The 13,198-nt window shown below is 43.8% G+C and overlaps 1 long non-coding RNA gene across 2 annotated transcripts in view; it reads right to left on the reverse strand.

Annotated features, from left to right (window-relative positions):
- The window catches only part of LOC146059574 (uncharacterized), a 93,972-nt gene that overhangs the window by 75,503 nt on the left and 5,271 nt on the right, over window positions 1–13,198 (reverse strand). The window lies entirely within an intron of this gene.

Here is a 13,198-nt window from a genome sequence, read left to right on the forward strand (position 1 = left end):
GCGTAACCCCATGGAAGCCTATGGGCTTCCCTTCGCGTCCCCCGACGCCCCACGCGCCCCCTGCCGATCCGCGATGCCCTCCCTCACCTGTGTCCGGGCAGCCTCCTGCTGTGCTGCCCGGACCAGTGGTCTCCTCCTGCCTGCACCGCTTCCGGGTGCAGGGAGGAAGAAGAGGAGCCGTCACACAGCCGGCTGATGGTGCAGGGAGGGAGGGGGGACCCGCAGCACATCGCCGGTCATCGCCTTGGCGTTAATAATCGCATATGTTACTGCATATACGATTATTAACAATGCGAGTGCCGGCGATGTGCTGCGGGGGTTGTTGGAGAATCCTGCCCCTAGGCTTGACTTTTTGCTTGTTTTCACATTCCTTCTAAACTGGATTCATCAATCTAAAATTGAAAACATTGCTATTTCTGATCATGCCCTAACTTGGTTTACTTTGTCCCTCCCTACCCCTAAATCTTCATCATACAGTTGGCAATTTCCCTCTTATATGATTCCCCAGATTTTTTTTTTTTGCTAAAATTATTTTTATGAAAAGGCATGTTATGCAAAGTAAAAAAAATGTATGAAGGTGACATACTTGTGGGTGTTTTATTGTTTCTGTGCAGGATAAATACTGACTGCTTTATTTTTACACTGCAATATAGATATCAGTTTGAAGTACAAACCCCACCCAAATCTAACTCTCTCTGCACATGTTACATCAGCCCCACCTGCAGTGCACATGGTTTTGTCCATTACAGAGTGATTTTGCCTTTCCGAGTGAACTAGAATAACCCCCAAAGTGAGCTAGTTGTGCTGGGGAGATATATGCATGATGGAGGGTTTAAAAATGTACTTCCTGAAGGAAGGAAGAGCTTAGGATTTTCATGGTGGTGATGTAGTGTTTACAAAGGGGTTCATGATCAGGGAGGTCAGAAATAGCAGATAACCATTGATTATATAGGGAATGCCATTTCTTCTCAGAGGCAAGGTCAGTTAGTATTAAGTATAATGGCTTGATGCGGCATGTATGGAGAGAGCAATGATCAATAATTCTCTGTAGCAGGTCTGTGAGATGGTGGTGTCTGAGAGTTTAATTGGCTGGAGGGCGAACAGGTAGTGTCTGATTTTGGAGATATATAAAAGTGAGAATTAGGTTAATAACTGGTATTACTCACAAAGTTGGGTAAAGGTTTTTACCTGTCCTCCAGGGTCAAAGACTTTGGAGAAGTCTGACAGACCTTTATCTCTCCAACCACAAAAATGGTTATTGGAGCAAGAGGGGGGCAAAAGACGGGTTACCATATAAGAGAATGCGTTGAGTGAGGAGGTGATTCCTGCCTAGTCTTCCATTGATCATAAGCCAGGTGTGGTAAACATCATGTAAGAGTATGTTATGCATAAAATGAGTAGGATTGTCAGAGGGTTTAGAGTGTAGAAGGGCGCTGGGGGAAAACAGATAAAAAAGAGCTTAGTCTATTGCTACGTCTGTGAAGGAGGATTTATTGTTCAGCCAGTCAGAAATAGATCTAAATAGAACAATGATGTTGTATGGGGCAAAATCTGGTACATCGATACCGCCTTAGACGCCATCATTTTGGTCAGGGCAATTTTGGGTCTTTTTTCTCCCCACAAGAATGTTGTCGTGATTTTATTCAGGTTATGCAAGTCAGTACGGGACAGTTTCAAAGAGCATTTGCATCAGGTAGAACAGTTTAGGGAATATAGGGCCTTATTCTAGTTCCCTCTTTCTGACAAAATCCTTATTAGATGGACAAAACCATGTGCACTGCAGGGGGGCAGATGTAAAATGTGCAGAGAGAAATACATTTGGGTGAGTTATTTTGTTTCTGTGCAGGGTAAATACTGGCTGCTTTATTTTAACACTGCAATATAGATCTTACTTTGAAGTAAAACCCCACCCAAATCTAATTCTCTCTGCACAAGTTACATCTGCCCCACCTGCAGTTCACATGGTTTTGTCCATCTAAGAAGGATTTTGTCAGATAGAGTGAACTAGAATAAGGCCCATAATACTTTGTATTGTACTTTGTGAGGTCTCCTTGGGAATTTCTAAGAGGATGGACAACCATTGGGGGTCTAGTGCCTTTCAACAAGTTTGAAAGAAGTTTTCCTGTGTTATTACCTTAGTTGTGGAATCGGTAGTTTGTAGAGAAATGGTGTCTATTACCTAGTGCCTGCAAATACTCCTCATAACTAGTCTTCTCAGCAAGATAGGTGGTTTTGTTTAGCCCGGAAGATGCATATGGGACCTACTTGGACGTTCTAACATGACAATGATCCAAAACACAAGGCCAAGTCGACCTGTCATTGGCTACAGTAGAATAAAGTGAAGGTTCTGGAGTGGCCATCTCAGTCTCCTGACCTCAATATCATTGAGCCATTCTGGGGAGATTTCAAACGTGCAGTTCATGCAAGATAGCCTAAGAATTTACAGTAACTGGAGGCTTTTTGCCAAGAAGAATGGGCAGCTTTACCATCTGAGAAAATAAAGAGCCTCATCCACAACTACCTCAAAATATTTCAAGCTGTCATTGATGTTAAAGGGGGCAATACACGGTATTAAGAACTGGGGTATGTAAACTTTTGATCAGGGTCATTTGGGTAGTTTCTGTTGTCATTATGATTTAAAAAGAGTAAACAGTTGTTTGACAATAAACCACTAACCACGAGTGAAAGAAAAGTTTGTGAATTATCATTCATATTCTCTGACAAATGGCCAGAAAATCTCAAATTCTGCTAGGGTATGTAAACTTATGAACACAACTATATATTTTAGTAGCGCTAGAGCGCAATTCAAAACAAGGGACATATTGACAGGATGCTGAGAGGTGGAAGCTAATGGCACAAGTCCACCGCATCCAGCCGCCAGCTCTGTAGGAAGAAGAGGTTTGAAACTGAATATGTCAGCTGCAAACCTAGGTAGTCGACAGCATGTGAAAGCCACTTTAAGGCAAGATAGCGCCAGTAAGGGCCATGTTGGTAAGGGTAGTATGGAGCACAATAGCAAGAGATAAATTGAAACAGTAAAAATTATCACTAAAAATTTATCTAAACATTTGCCTTCCAGTGACGTTAGATAATGACAGAGTAAAATCACAGAGGTATTGAAAATTAAAAGTTGCTGAAACTGGTACAGCTTATCTCAATAAAAAATAAAAAAAACAGGGTACTATCGTAACCAGAAAATGGGCAATATAGGTGAAGCATGTATGCAGAGATGAGTGAACATCATAAGAAACAACACCACACAGCGTCAGGCTTCGCAATCAGACAGGTGCATGTGTGCTGCTAGGCGGTGGTATAGGGTCACTTATGTCCTGGTTGCGGTCCATAGCTAGGTCACGTAAAAAGGGCTCTGGGTATTTGGGTGAAAGAAAGTCTATGGGAAGAACTATCATAGATGCTTAAATGTGAAGGGCACAGTAAGCCAAACTTGCAGCCCTCAGATACCAATGTGAAGCAAATAGGGGAGAAGGCTTTGCGGGCCTTAGTAAATTACCACTGAGTATTCCTGAAATATCAGGAGCTTATGTCCTTCCCATAGAATTTCCTGAACACAGCAAGAGGCTGACCGAATGAACTGCTTATGTAGGTGGTTCATGCACTTGAAAAGCGTGACACGTGGTCTGGGTTTGTTCGCTGAGGGATTAGGCCCAACCCTATGAGCCAACCATATCTCTGCATGCCTGTTCAATCCCCGAAAACTCAGGTAGAGTGTTTGTAACAAAATGAGAAAGAGCAGGGAGACCTACTAGTCCAGTGATTCCCAAACTTTTCCGAATCATGGCACCCTAGAGCATCAAAATATTTTCAAGGCACCCCTAGTTTATATGTCACAGTTATCTGGTGATGGACAGGATTTGCTTCTGTTTGTCCACATATATTATGATTGGCAGCCACAAGCACTGGTTTTGCCTGGTACATTGACCATAAATAATATGAATTGATCTTTGTCCACCAAACCAAGGCACCCCTGCAAGTGTCCTGAAGCACCACAGGGTGCCTAGGCACCCATTTTGGGAACCACTGTACTAGTCTAATGTTGTTTCTCCACAATCTATTTTCAATGTCATCCATTTTATTCCAGAGATGATAATTGTCAGATGTCAAGGATTTTTTTGATTGCTTCATGTCCACAATATAATGAGACATAGCCCCCAGATGGTTTTCAGTCACAGATACATGTTGGGTGAGAGATTAAAGCTGCATGGTAATGTCTGCTACTGCCTGTGAAAGCATAGGAGTGTCGCGGGTAAGTCAGGGGGCAGCTTACCTTAGAGAGAGAGTAAGGCAGTTCCGCCGCTAATTTTTAGCTGGCAGGAGTGGTCGCGCTGAAGCCAGTGTCCACCGCCATATTAGGATCAACACAATGCTTCTGCTCAAAGGTTCCAAGATTTGAGTCTGGCACTCTTCAAATCTTACACAAACATTCTCCAAATAGACAGCCCAGCCACTCCTCAAATGTATGTGGACACTAAACAATTATATAACACATTATGTACTAAAAAGACTCAATGCACACTGGATGATCAGAAAAATTGCTATTTTAGATGGGTAATAAGGCTGGTAAATTACTAGCATCTGTGGTCAGGAGTTCCCGTCACATTCAAAATCTTGTCCTTGACAACCATGCTTTCACGTCTTCTTCCGACATCACTACTTTATTTCTAGATTATTATAAAGCTCTATACTCTGCGCCACCAGATGATTTGGCTCTAGGTACTGATTTTCTTCAAAGGGCTAATTCTCCTACCCTGACTTCAGAGGAACGTGATTCCTTGACTGACCCCATTCATGAACAGGAGATTCTTACCACTATTGGGAAATTGAAAATTGGCAAATCCCCAGGCCTAGACGGTCTTAGTGCGAAATATTTTATAAACTGTTATCACAATGCATAGCTCCTCATCTTCACAAGTTATTTAATACTATTATCTCTGGTTCAGCTGCTCCCCCAACATTTAATGAAGCACGAATAGTTATATTACCCGAACCAGGCAATGACCCCACATTAGTGCAGTCTTACCGGCCGATTTCTTTACTTAATCAAGATATAAAGATATTAACTGTGATAATGTAACAATGCTTGCTTCCATAATTACTTCATCTCTCCCAAACTGGTTTTGTGAAAGGCAGATCCTCAGTTCATAATATTCGCCAAGTGATTGCTGCTTTAACTCATTCACTGTCCTCTCCCACTGGCACAGCCCTCTTGCTAAGTTGCAATGCTGACATGGCATTTAATAGTTTATATTGGACTCATTTGCTCTGAGTTTTTACTTTTCAAAACTTTGGCCCGACCTTCATACATGTTTTTCTATTATTGTACAATACTCCAATGGCATCTGACATTTTTTTTTTTTTTTTTATAATAAATTTTTATTAGGTCTTTAATGCGGAACATAATGCAGTTACAATGCAAAGATAACCATACATGGGCGTTAGAGTCATATGGTTTGAGGTATACATCGATCAGTAACATTGGCACAACAGCTAACCTCTGTCCGACAGTGCTAGAATGTTGAATAGGTAGGCCCAAGCAAAGATTTGGAGACCAGTATTTTAGGACAGTAAATGTAGGAAACAGTGTAGAAGGAGAAACGAATAAAGACAGCGGGGGAGAAAAGACGGACACAAGGGGGAAGTAGACAGGCGTAGAGCATAACTATGGCAGAGCACCATTGTGCGGGGGCAGCATACTGAACAAGAGCAGGAAACGGCTTATATTGAATTATGAATCAAGCGTATGTGAGGGAGGGTTAAAGACTGATATGACCCGTAGGATATATCTCCAGTAAGTGAGAGATTCTGAGATTCTCTATACTCACACCATTTAAACCACTTAAAATGGATTGATGAAGCCGTGGTAGAGTATTTAACATTTGCAGTCTCATAAAGGAAGTGGCTATGAACCTTATCCAGTATTTGGCGAACTGAAGGGATTTCTGTGGACTTCCAAAGGTGGCCAATAGCTGCTTTAGTCGATATTAGGACGTGTCTAAAAATATATAGGTCACCCCCCCGAAAGTAGTTCAGTGTGATGCAATAGTCCCACCACTGGGTCTGGCTGAAGTCTAATTTTAAGCACTACATTAGTAAGGGAGAAGATTGCATTCCACAGGGGGCGTATTAGTTGGCATTCCCAGAAGATATGGAGAATAGTACCCACTCCTCCGCAGTTCCTCCAGCAGAGATTTGAGACATTCGGCCAGATAGCATGTGATCTCTTGGGGGTGAAGTATGTCCTATGGCAAAGTTTAAAAAACATTTCAGCATGCTGTATGCATTTAGACATCTTGAAACCTGAGTGTAGGATGGAGTCCCATATTTCCTCACTGAAGGAAACCTTAAGATCCAGTTCCCATTTTAACTGGGCAGGTAATTTCCCTTGTTTAGTTTTCGAAATCAGATAGTTATACCACTTCGAGATGCCACCTTTGTGTGCCTGGTGGGACAGTGTAGAGGTGAGGAATTTAGGGGCAGGGGATGTTGCGACGGGGCCTGCATGTGTGGCAGAGAGCCAGTGACGAATCTGCAAGTATTTGTAGAAGTCGTTTTTAGATAGCCCATAATTCTCTTGGAGTGTGGAGAACTGCAGGAGAGAACCCCCCCGGACCAAATGCCCCAGAGAGGAGATCCCCGCATCCACCCAAGAGTCTAATTTTAAGTTAGGGATCAGTTTAGAGATGGAAGTGAGCGATAACTCGGTACTCGGCAGCACAACTTCTTTAGTGTCAGTGGTCACACTGCTCCACACCTCTAATGTCGCCTTGATAGACAAGCTAAACCCGGATTTATTCGGGATTGCCCGTGCAGGGAGCCAAAATAGATCTACTAGTGGGATGGTCGGAGAGAAGGAGCGCTCTATACGGACCCATGGTTTTGGCGTACTAGGTTCAAACCAGTCTCTGGCCTGACTCAACATGCAGGCCGTGTGATATTTATCCACATCAGGGTATCCAACTCCCCCCAGGGCCTTTGGTAGTGACATAGTCTTCCTAGACAATCTGGGCTTTGACCCCTTCCATATATATTTGGTGAATAATGTATTAATTTTATAAATGAAAGATTTGGGGGTTTCCTGGGAATTGCTCGGAAAAGGTAAATTAATTTAGGGGGAAGAATCATTTTGGAGGCTGCTAGTCTACCCATCTATGAAATTTCATGGATGGACCATTTCGTTATTAGTTTTTCAAAGGATTTAAGAAGTGGCAAAAGATTACACTCATTCAAGTGCGCCTCTCTAGTTATATATACTCCCAGGTATTTGATTGCTCTCAGTTGCCAGGCGTATCTATATTTGTCTTTCATGCGGGCCACGTCTTCAGCTGGGATGTTTAGTGGGAGGGCCTCCATCTTGGAGGTGTTAAGCTTATAATAAGAGACAGATGTATACTCCTCCATCACTTCCTGGAGAGCGGGGAGAGAACTCTCCGGCTCTGACAGGCAGAGAAGGACATCGTCTGCGAACAATGATATCTTGTGGGATATGTCTCCTATTGTTGGGCCTGTAATCTGACTGTCAGATCTGATTCTCTCCGCCAGCGGTTCCATGGCTAGCACAAATATCAGCGGAGACAAGGGGCACCCCTGTCTGGTGCCGTTGGATATAGGGAAACTAATAGAGACATAAAAAGAAAACAATCGGGCGCAATATTTCTGTAATTACTCCACTAATCAGTGTATATATATGCGAGTATACACACACTGATATTTGTTAATTCAAATCAATTGTAGTTTTGGCAGCTCCCAGAGACAATTCTGGAAATTGTCAGTGAAGAAGTGGAAATTAATAATCTATATTTTTCAGTTATTGCAAAGGTGTGTTGAATTAGTGAAAGATATTTAGAGAGCGCCACACATCTTGGAAAAAAATATTTTTACAATTTATTAACTAGAATAAAAAAGATAAGCAATACACAATTAAAATTAATAGTCTATCTCTTTAAAAATGCAAATATAATAATAGATGAACATAAGACTCACAATATGTCACAATATCACGATGATTGACAATAAAATATGGATGATAGAGCCCGGCTCGAAATCACTCAAATATTGTGGTTATATAATAGGATCTATAACTTCCCTATATAGAGTCAATGGACACACAACCCTGTGCGCACCAGGGTGTGTATAGTAGATGAAAAAATGGGTGGTAGTCCTTTAAATTGCAGTTCAAAAGGTATATATATATATATATATATATATATATATATATATATATATATATATATATATATATGACTGATTTTCTTTGTCAAAAACCTTTGGATTGACTGATGGATATATAATCACCCTGATGGCTGATGGACGTATGATCACCCTGGGGACTGATTGCACAATAAAATTGACCGCAAGGTTTCCTTTTGAATGTATGTAAAGCGCATATAATACTTTGGCAGTAGGAGGAAGATTTAGTTGGTGGGCTCGCTTCAACCTGCTCTGGCTCTAGCTGTATGTAGCAAGCCTCAGCTGGGGATGATGCGGGGAGCAAGCCTCACTGACCTGTGATTGTTGTAACAGGTCCTCCGTATGCGGCTCCAATAGTCTGCAGGCGCTTGAGATAGAATGCGGCTGTGTGTAGGAGGCGGTGAATATTTCCGTGCAGTCCTTCTGGGAAATGCCAGGGTGTGTTGAGTGAGAGCTCGGCTGATAAGTGTCACAATGTGGCAGTCCTTGACGCGTTTCTCCGCTACCGATACACGGCGGTTTCTTCAGAAGGATTGTGGTGTGAGGCTCGCTACATACAGCTAGAGCCAGAGCAGGTTGAAGCGAGCCCACCAACTAAATCTTCCTCCTACTGCCAAAGTATTATATGCGCTTTACATACAATCAAAAGGAAACCTTGCAGTCAATTTTATTGTGCAATCAGTCCCCAGGGTGATCATACGTTCATCAGCCATCAGGGTGATTATATATCCATCAGTCAATCCAAAGGTTTTTGACAAAGAAAATCAGTCATATATATATATATATATATATATATATATATATATATATATATATATACCTTTTGAACGGCAATTTAAAGGACTACCACCCATTTTTTCATCTACTATACACACCCTGGTGCGCACAGGGTTGTGTGTCTATTGACTCTATATAGGGAAGTTATAGATCCTATTATCTAACCACAATATTTGAGTGATTTCGAGCCGGGCTCTATCATCCATATTTTATTGTCAATCATTGTGATATTGTGACATATTGTAAGTCTTATGTTCATCTATTATTATATTTGCATTTTTAAAGAGATAGACTATTAATTTTAATTGTGTATTGCTTATCTTTTCAAACTAGAGGAGAGGCAGCCATTTACAAACACCTTCGCGGCAGGGCATGTATAAAGAGCAAAGATAGAGTCTAAAAATCTGCCTCTTAGTCCGAAGCGCAGCAGTACTTCCCTCAGGTATCCCCAATGTAACCTGTCAAACGCTTTCTCAGCATCTAACGAGAGTAACAGCAAGGGGGTCTTATTACGGTCACACACCTCCACAACATTGAAGACTCTGCGTGTATTGTCCGGGGCCTGTCTACCCGGCACGAATCCCACCTGGTCCGCTCCAACCAAAGTGGGGAGCAGAGGGGCCAACCTGTTGGCTATTAATTTAGCATAGAGTTTCAGATCCGTATTTAATAAGGCAATGGGTCGGAAGTTCTGGACTGAGGTGGGAGGTTTACCAGGTTTAGGGATAGTCACGATTCTAGCTTCTAGCATTTCCTTAGGAAAGCCTTTGGTGGAAGATGCCTCATTAAAGACCTTAGTTAATACAGGGCCCAGTTCAGTTTTAAAGCATTTGTAGAAGTTTGATTGGTATCCATCAGGGCCAGGGGCTTTATCATTTGGCAATCTGTCGATGGCTTTTACAACTTCAGATGTCGACCATGGGGCGCAAAGTTTCTGACAGGCCTCGGGGTCTAGCGCAGGTAAGTTTATACTGTTCAGGAAAGCGTCTATGTCGGCTTTCGAAGGTTGAGGAGTGTGTGGGTCCGCATTGAGGTTATAAAGCTTAGAATAGTATTCCGCAAAGGTGTCTGCAATCTGGAAGGGATCTATAATTCTAGTACCTTTAGAGTTTATTAAGAGATCTACCTTAGCTCTGGCTCTTTTGCTCCTCAGCTTCCTGGCCAAGAGCCGGCCGGCTTTGTTACCAAATATATAGAAGCGTTGGTTTAGTCTGGCGATATTTTTTTGCACTTCCCGGAAAGAGAAGGCATTTACCTTGTCTCTAGCCTGGGCTAGCGCTGTATATAGGGCCTTGTCTGAAGGGTTAGCCTTATGGGCCACCTCCAAGCCAGAGAGTTCCTCCTCAGCCGCTCGGAGGTCTCTAGTGTTTGCCTTCTTTAATCTAGCTGCTGCCTGTATTGCGGAGCCTCTCACTACTGCCTTTAATGCACACCAGTGGTTAAGTACCCCTGTATCTTCTGGGTCGTTAGTGGAGATGTACAGAGAGAGGGACTCTTGGATGGCCTGCTTTGATTCTATATGTGTCAGAGCTCCACTTCCTAACCTCCATGGACCCGGGGGGGGGGGGGGGGTCCGAAATGATCCCAGATCCCAAACCAAAAGTACCGGGGAATGATCTGACCACGTAACAGGAAGGATCTCAGCCTTACGAAGGGAGGCCAGAGTCCATTTATCGACTAGAGCAAGATCTATCCTCGAGTACGTCTGGTGGGGGTGTGAGAAAAAAGTATAGTCACGTACTCCAGGGTGCCTAGCACGCCAGGCATCCTGGAGGTCATATTCATTCACTATCTGTCTAAATCTCCGAGAGTGGTCCGGGAGAGGATGGTCCCTGGGTTTGGGGGAACGAGATCTATCCATAGCTGGGTCTAATACCATATTGAAGTCACCTAAAATCAAAAAAGAGCACCTTTGGCATGTTTCTGTACAACTGAGAGAAATTTCCTACAGAATATAACTTGCTTGGTGTTAGGGGCATAGCAGGTGACTATGGTAGTCTCGACCCCATCTAGGGAGCCCACCAATATTAAAAATCTACCCTCAGGGTCGGCATGTTGAAAGGAGACTGTAAAAGGGCAATTAGCGGACAGCAGTATCGCTACCCCGGCTTTCTTTAGGGGGCCATTCGCTGTATAACAATGTGGGTATCTATTGTCACAAAACTTAGGGGGAGCCGATTTGATGAAGTGTGTTTCTTGGACTGCCACAATGTGGGCTTTTAGTTTATGGAAGGAATTTAACGCCAATTTCCTCTTTTGTGGGGAATTCAGTCCCTTCGCATTTAGGGAGAGAATATTTACCATTGTCAAAGTTTAGGGGTACCGATAAAAAAGCACTTTGAATAAAAACATCTTTTGTATTTTCGCCCGCCAGGGCATAGATTGGGGCAACTCGACGCACGAGGAGAGAGAGACAAGAAACACTAGGGAAGGACACGGGGAGAAAGGAAAGAAAAGGAGAGGAAGAGATAGAACATGCGACTCCTAGAAGAGTCGTAGTGAGGCACCAAGCTAGGGGTTCCTCAACCATTGTACTAGGGGGGTAGTGGACAATCACCCCCCGGTCGGTCTAAGAGGAATATGGTATTATCTAGAATTAGGCTACAATACAGTAATGATGTTGAATAAACATTAACCAGTCAAAACATGACATTAAACTCGCGTAAATCTTATCTCAGGAACTAACATATGGAGGAGTGCGAAGCATTGAAGCTAATTGAAACGTTTAGTTTAGTATTATCGCGCCTGAGTCTCAGCTGCATGTAGGCACCCACCAATACAGCCAGGTCACTTACTAGGCGTACTGTCTGAGTGTCCAAACAGGGATGGGACGTCCAGGTGCAGCCGGGCCGGGTCCAACATGTAGGCTTGTCAGGCTATCAGGAGTGGTCAGACCTAACCGTTACGCCCAGGTATATCTGGACCCTGTCAATCTGCAAGCCTTGAGTTAGGGCAGCTAAATAGAATATGTATAGACTTGTCAAGGTATTCGTATTAGCATTAGAGTCTTCGAGTAGAACCTGGAGTACAGCAGAGTGGACGCACTACTCCGCCGCCGACCAGTCCTGCTGAAGTCGACGGGTGGGAGAGGCGCTTGGGGACCTGTCAGTCAGCTTCCAATTTACTAGAAGTTTCATGCCCTCTTCTGCTGAGGAGACCGTGATTGTGGAGCCCTCACGCTGGATTAGAAGACGAGTCGGGAAGCCCCATCAGTAGAGAATGTTTGCCTTCCGTAAGATCGATGTAACCGGCTGTAGAGAGCGCCTTTTAGTGAGAGTTGCTCGGGATAGGTCTCCGAAAAGCTGAAAGGAGCCCAGGGCTGCAGCAGAGTCCGATGAGGGCCTAGCTGCCTTTAGGAGCGCCTCCTTGATATGGAAAAAGTGTACCCTCATCAGGACATCTCTCGGCACACCTTCAGGAGCACTTCTGGCCTTGGGAAGCCTGTGTATGCGGTCTAGCAGTAGACCAGCTGACGAAGCAGAGGGTAGCAGTTTCCTAAAAATGTCCAGGACGAAGTCGTGGAGGCTGCTGTTGGTGATGTTCTCAGGGATGCCCTGAATTTTGAGGATGTTCCTACGTGACCTATCCTCCATATCTGCTAGTTTGTCTCGTAGTGCAGCAACCTCTTCCTCCAAAGTAGCGTGGGAGTCCACCAGGACGTTATGGGAACCAACAATCTCTCCCATTTTGTTTTCAAGAGCGTCAGTGCGTTCTCCCAGGTCGGCTATAGAGCGCTGACAAGACTGGAGAGATGTACGGATTTCAGCTGTTACTTCGTCTTTCATTTGAGTAAGCAAAAGTTTTAGTGTACCGACAGTTAGAGCAGCATCATCAGCAATCTCTGTCCGGACCATAGGCTCAGGTAGGGTGAAAGGAGGGGGGGGGGACTGGCTAGATGGAGGTGGGATGGGTAGGTGTAGGGGGGTTCCCTGATTTAAAAAAGGCAACCTGAGACACAGACTTAGCTACTTTGTTTCGTCTGGAAAGCATATTGACCGACTTTATATTAGAAGCAACTCAAAACCAAGGGGAAGTATAGCGTGAGGCTCTGAGGCAGTTATTCTCAGAGAATCATCTCTGTGGCAGAGGCGGAGTTAGTGTAGCCCGTGTCAATAGTATGGCTGACCGTGGGGTGGGATGGAGCGGATCATTGGTTTGCTCTCACCTCCATGCCCAGGGGATGGATGGTGATCTGCTTAATGAGGAGCAGTGTGCT

The sequence above is a fragment of the Crinia signifera genome, chromosome 1, assembly GCF_055691185.1.
Source record: "Crinia signifera chromosome 1, ASM5569118v1, whole genome shotgun sequence".
NCBI classification, from domain to species: domain Eukaryota; kingdom Metazoa; phylum Chordata; class Amphibia; order Anura; family Myobatrachidae; genus Crinia; species Crinia signifera.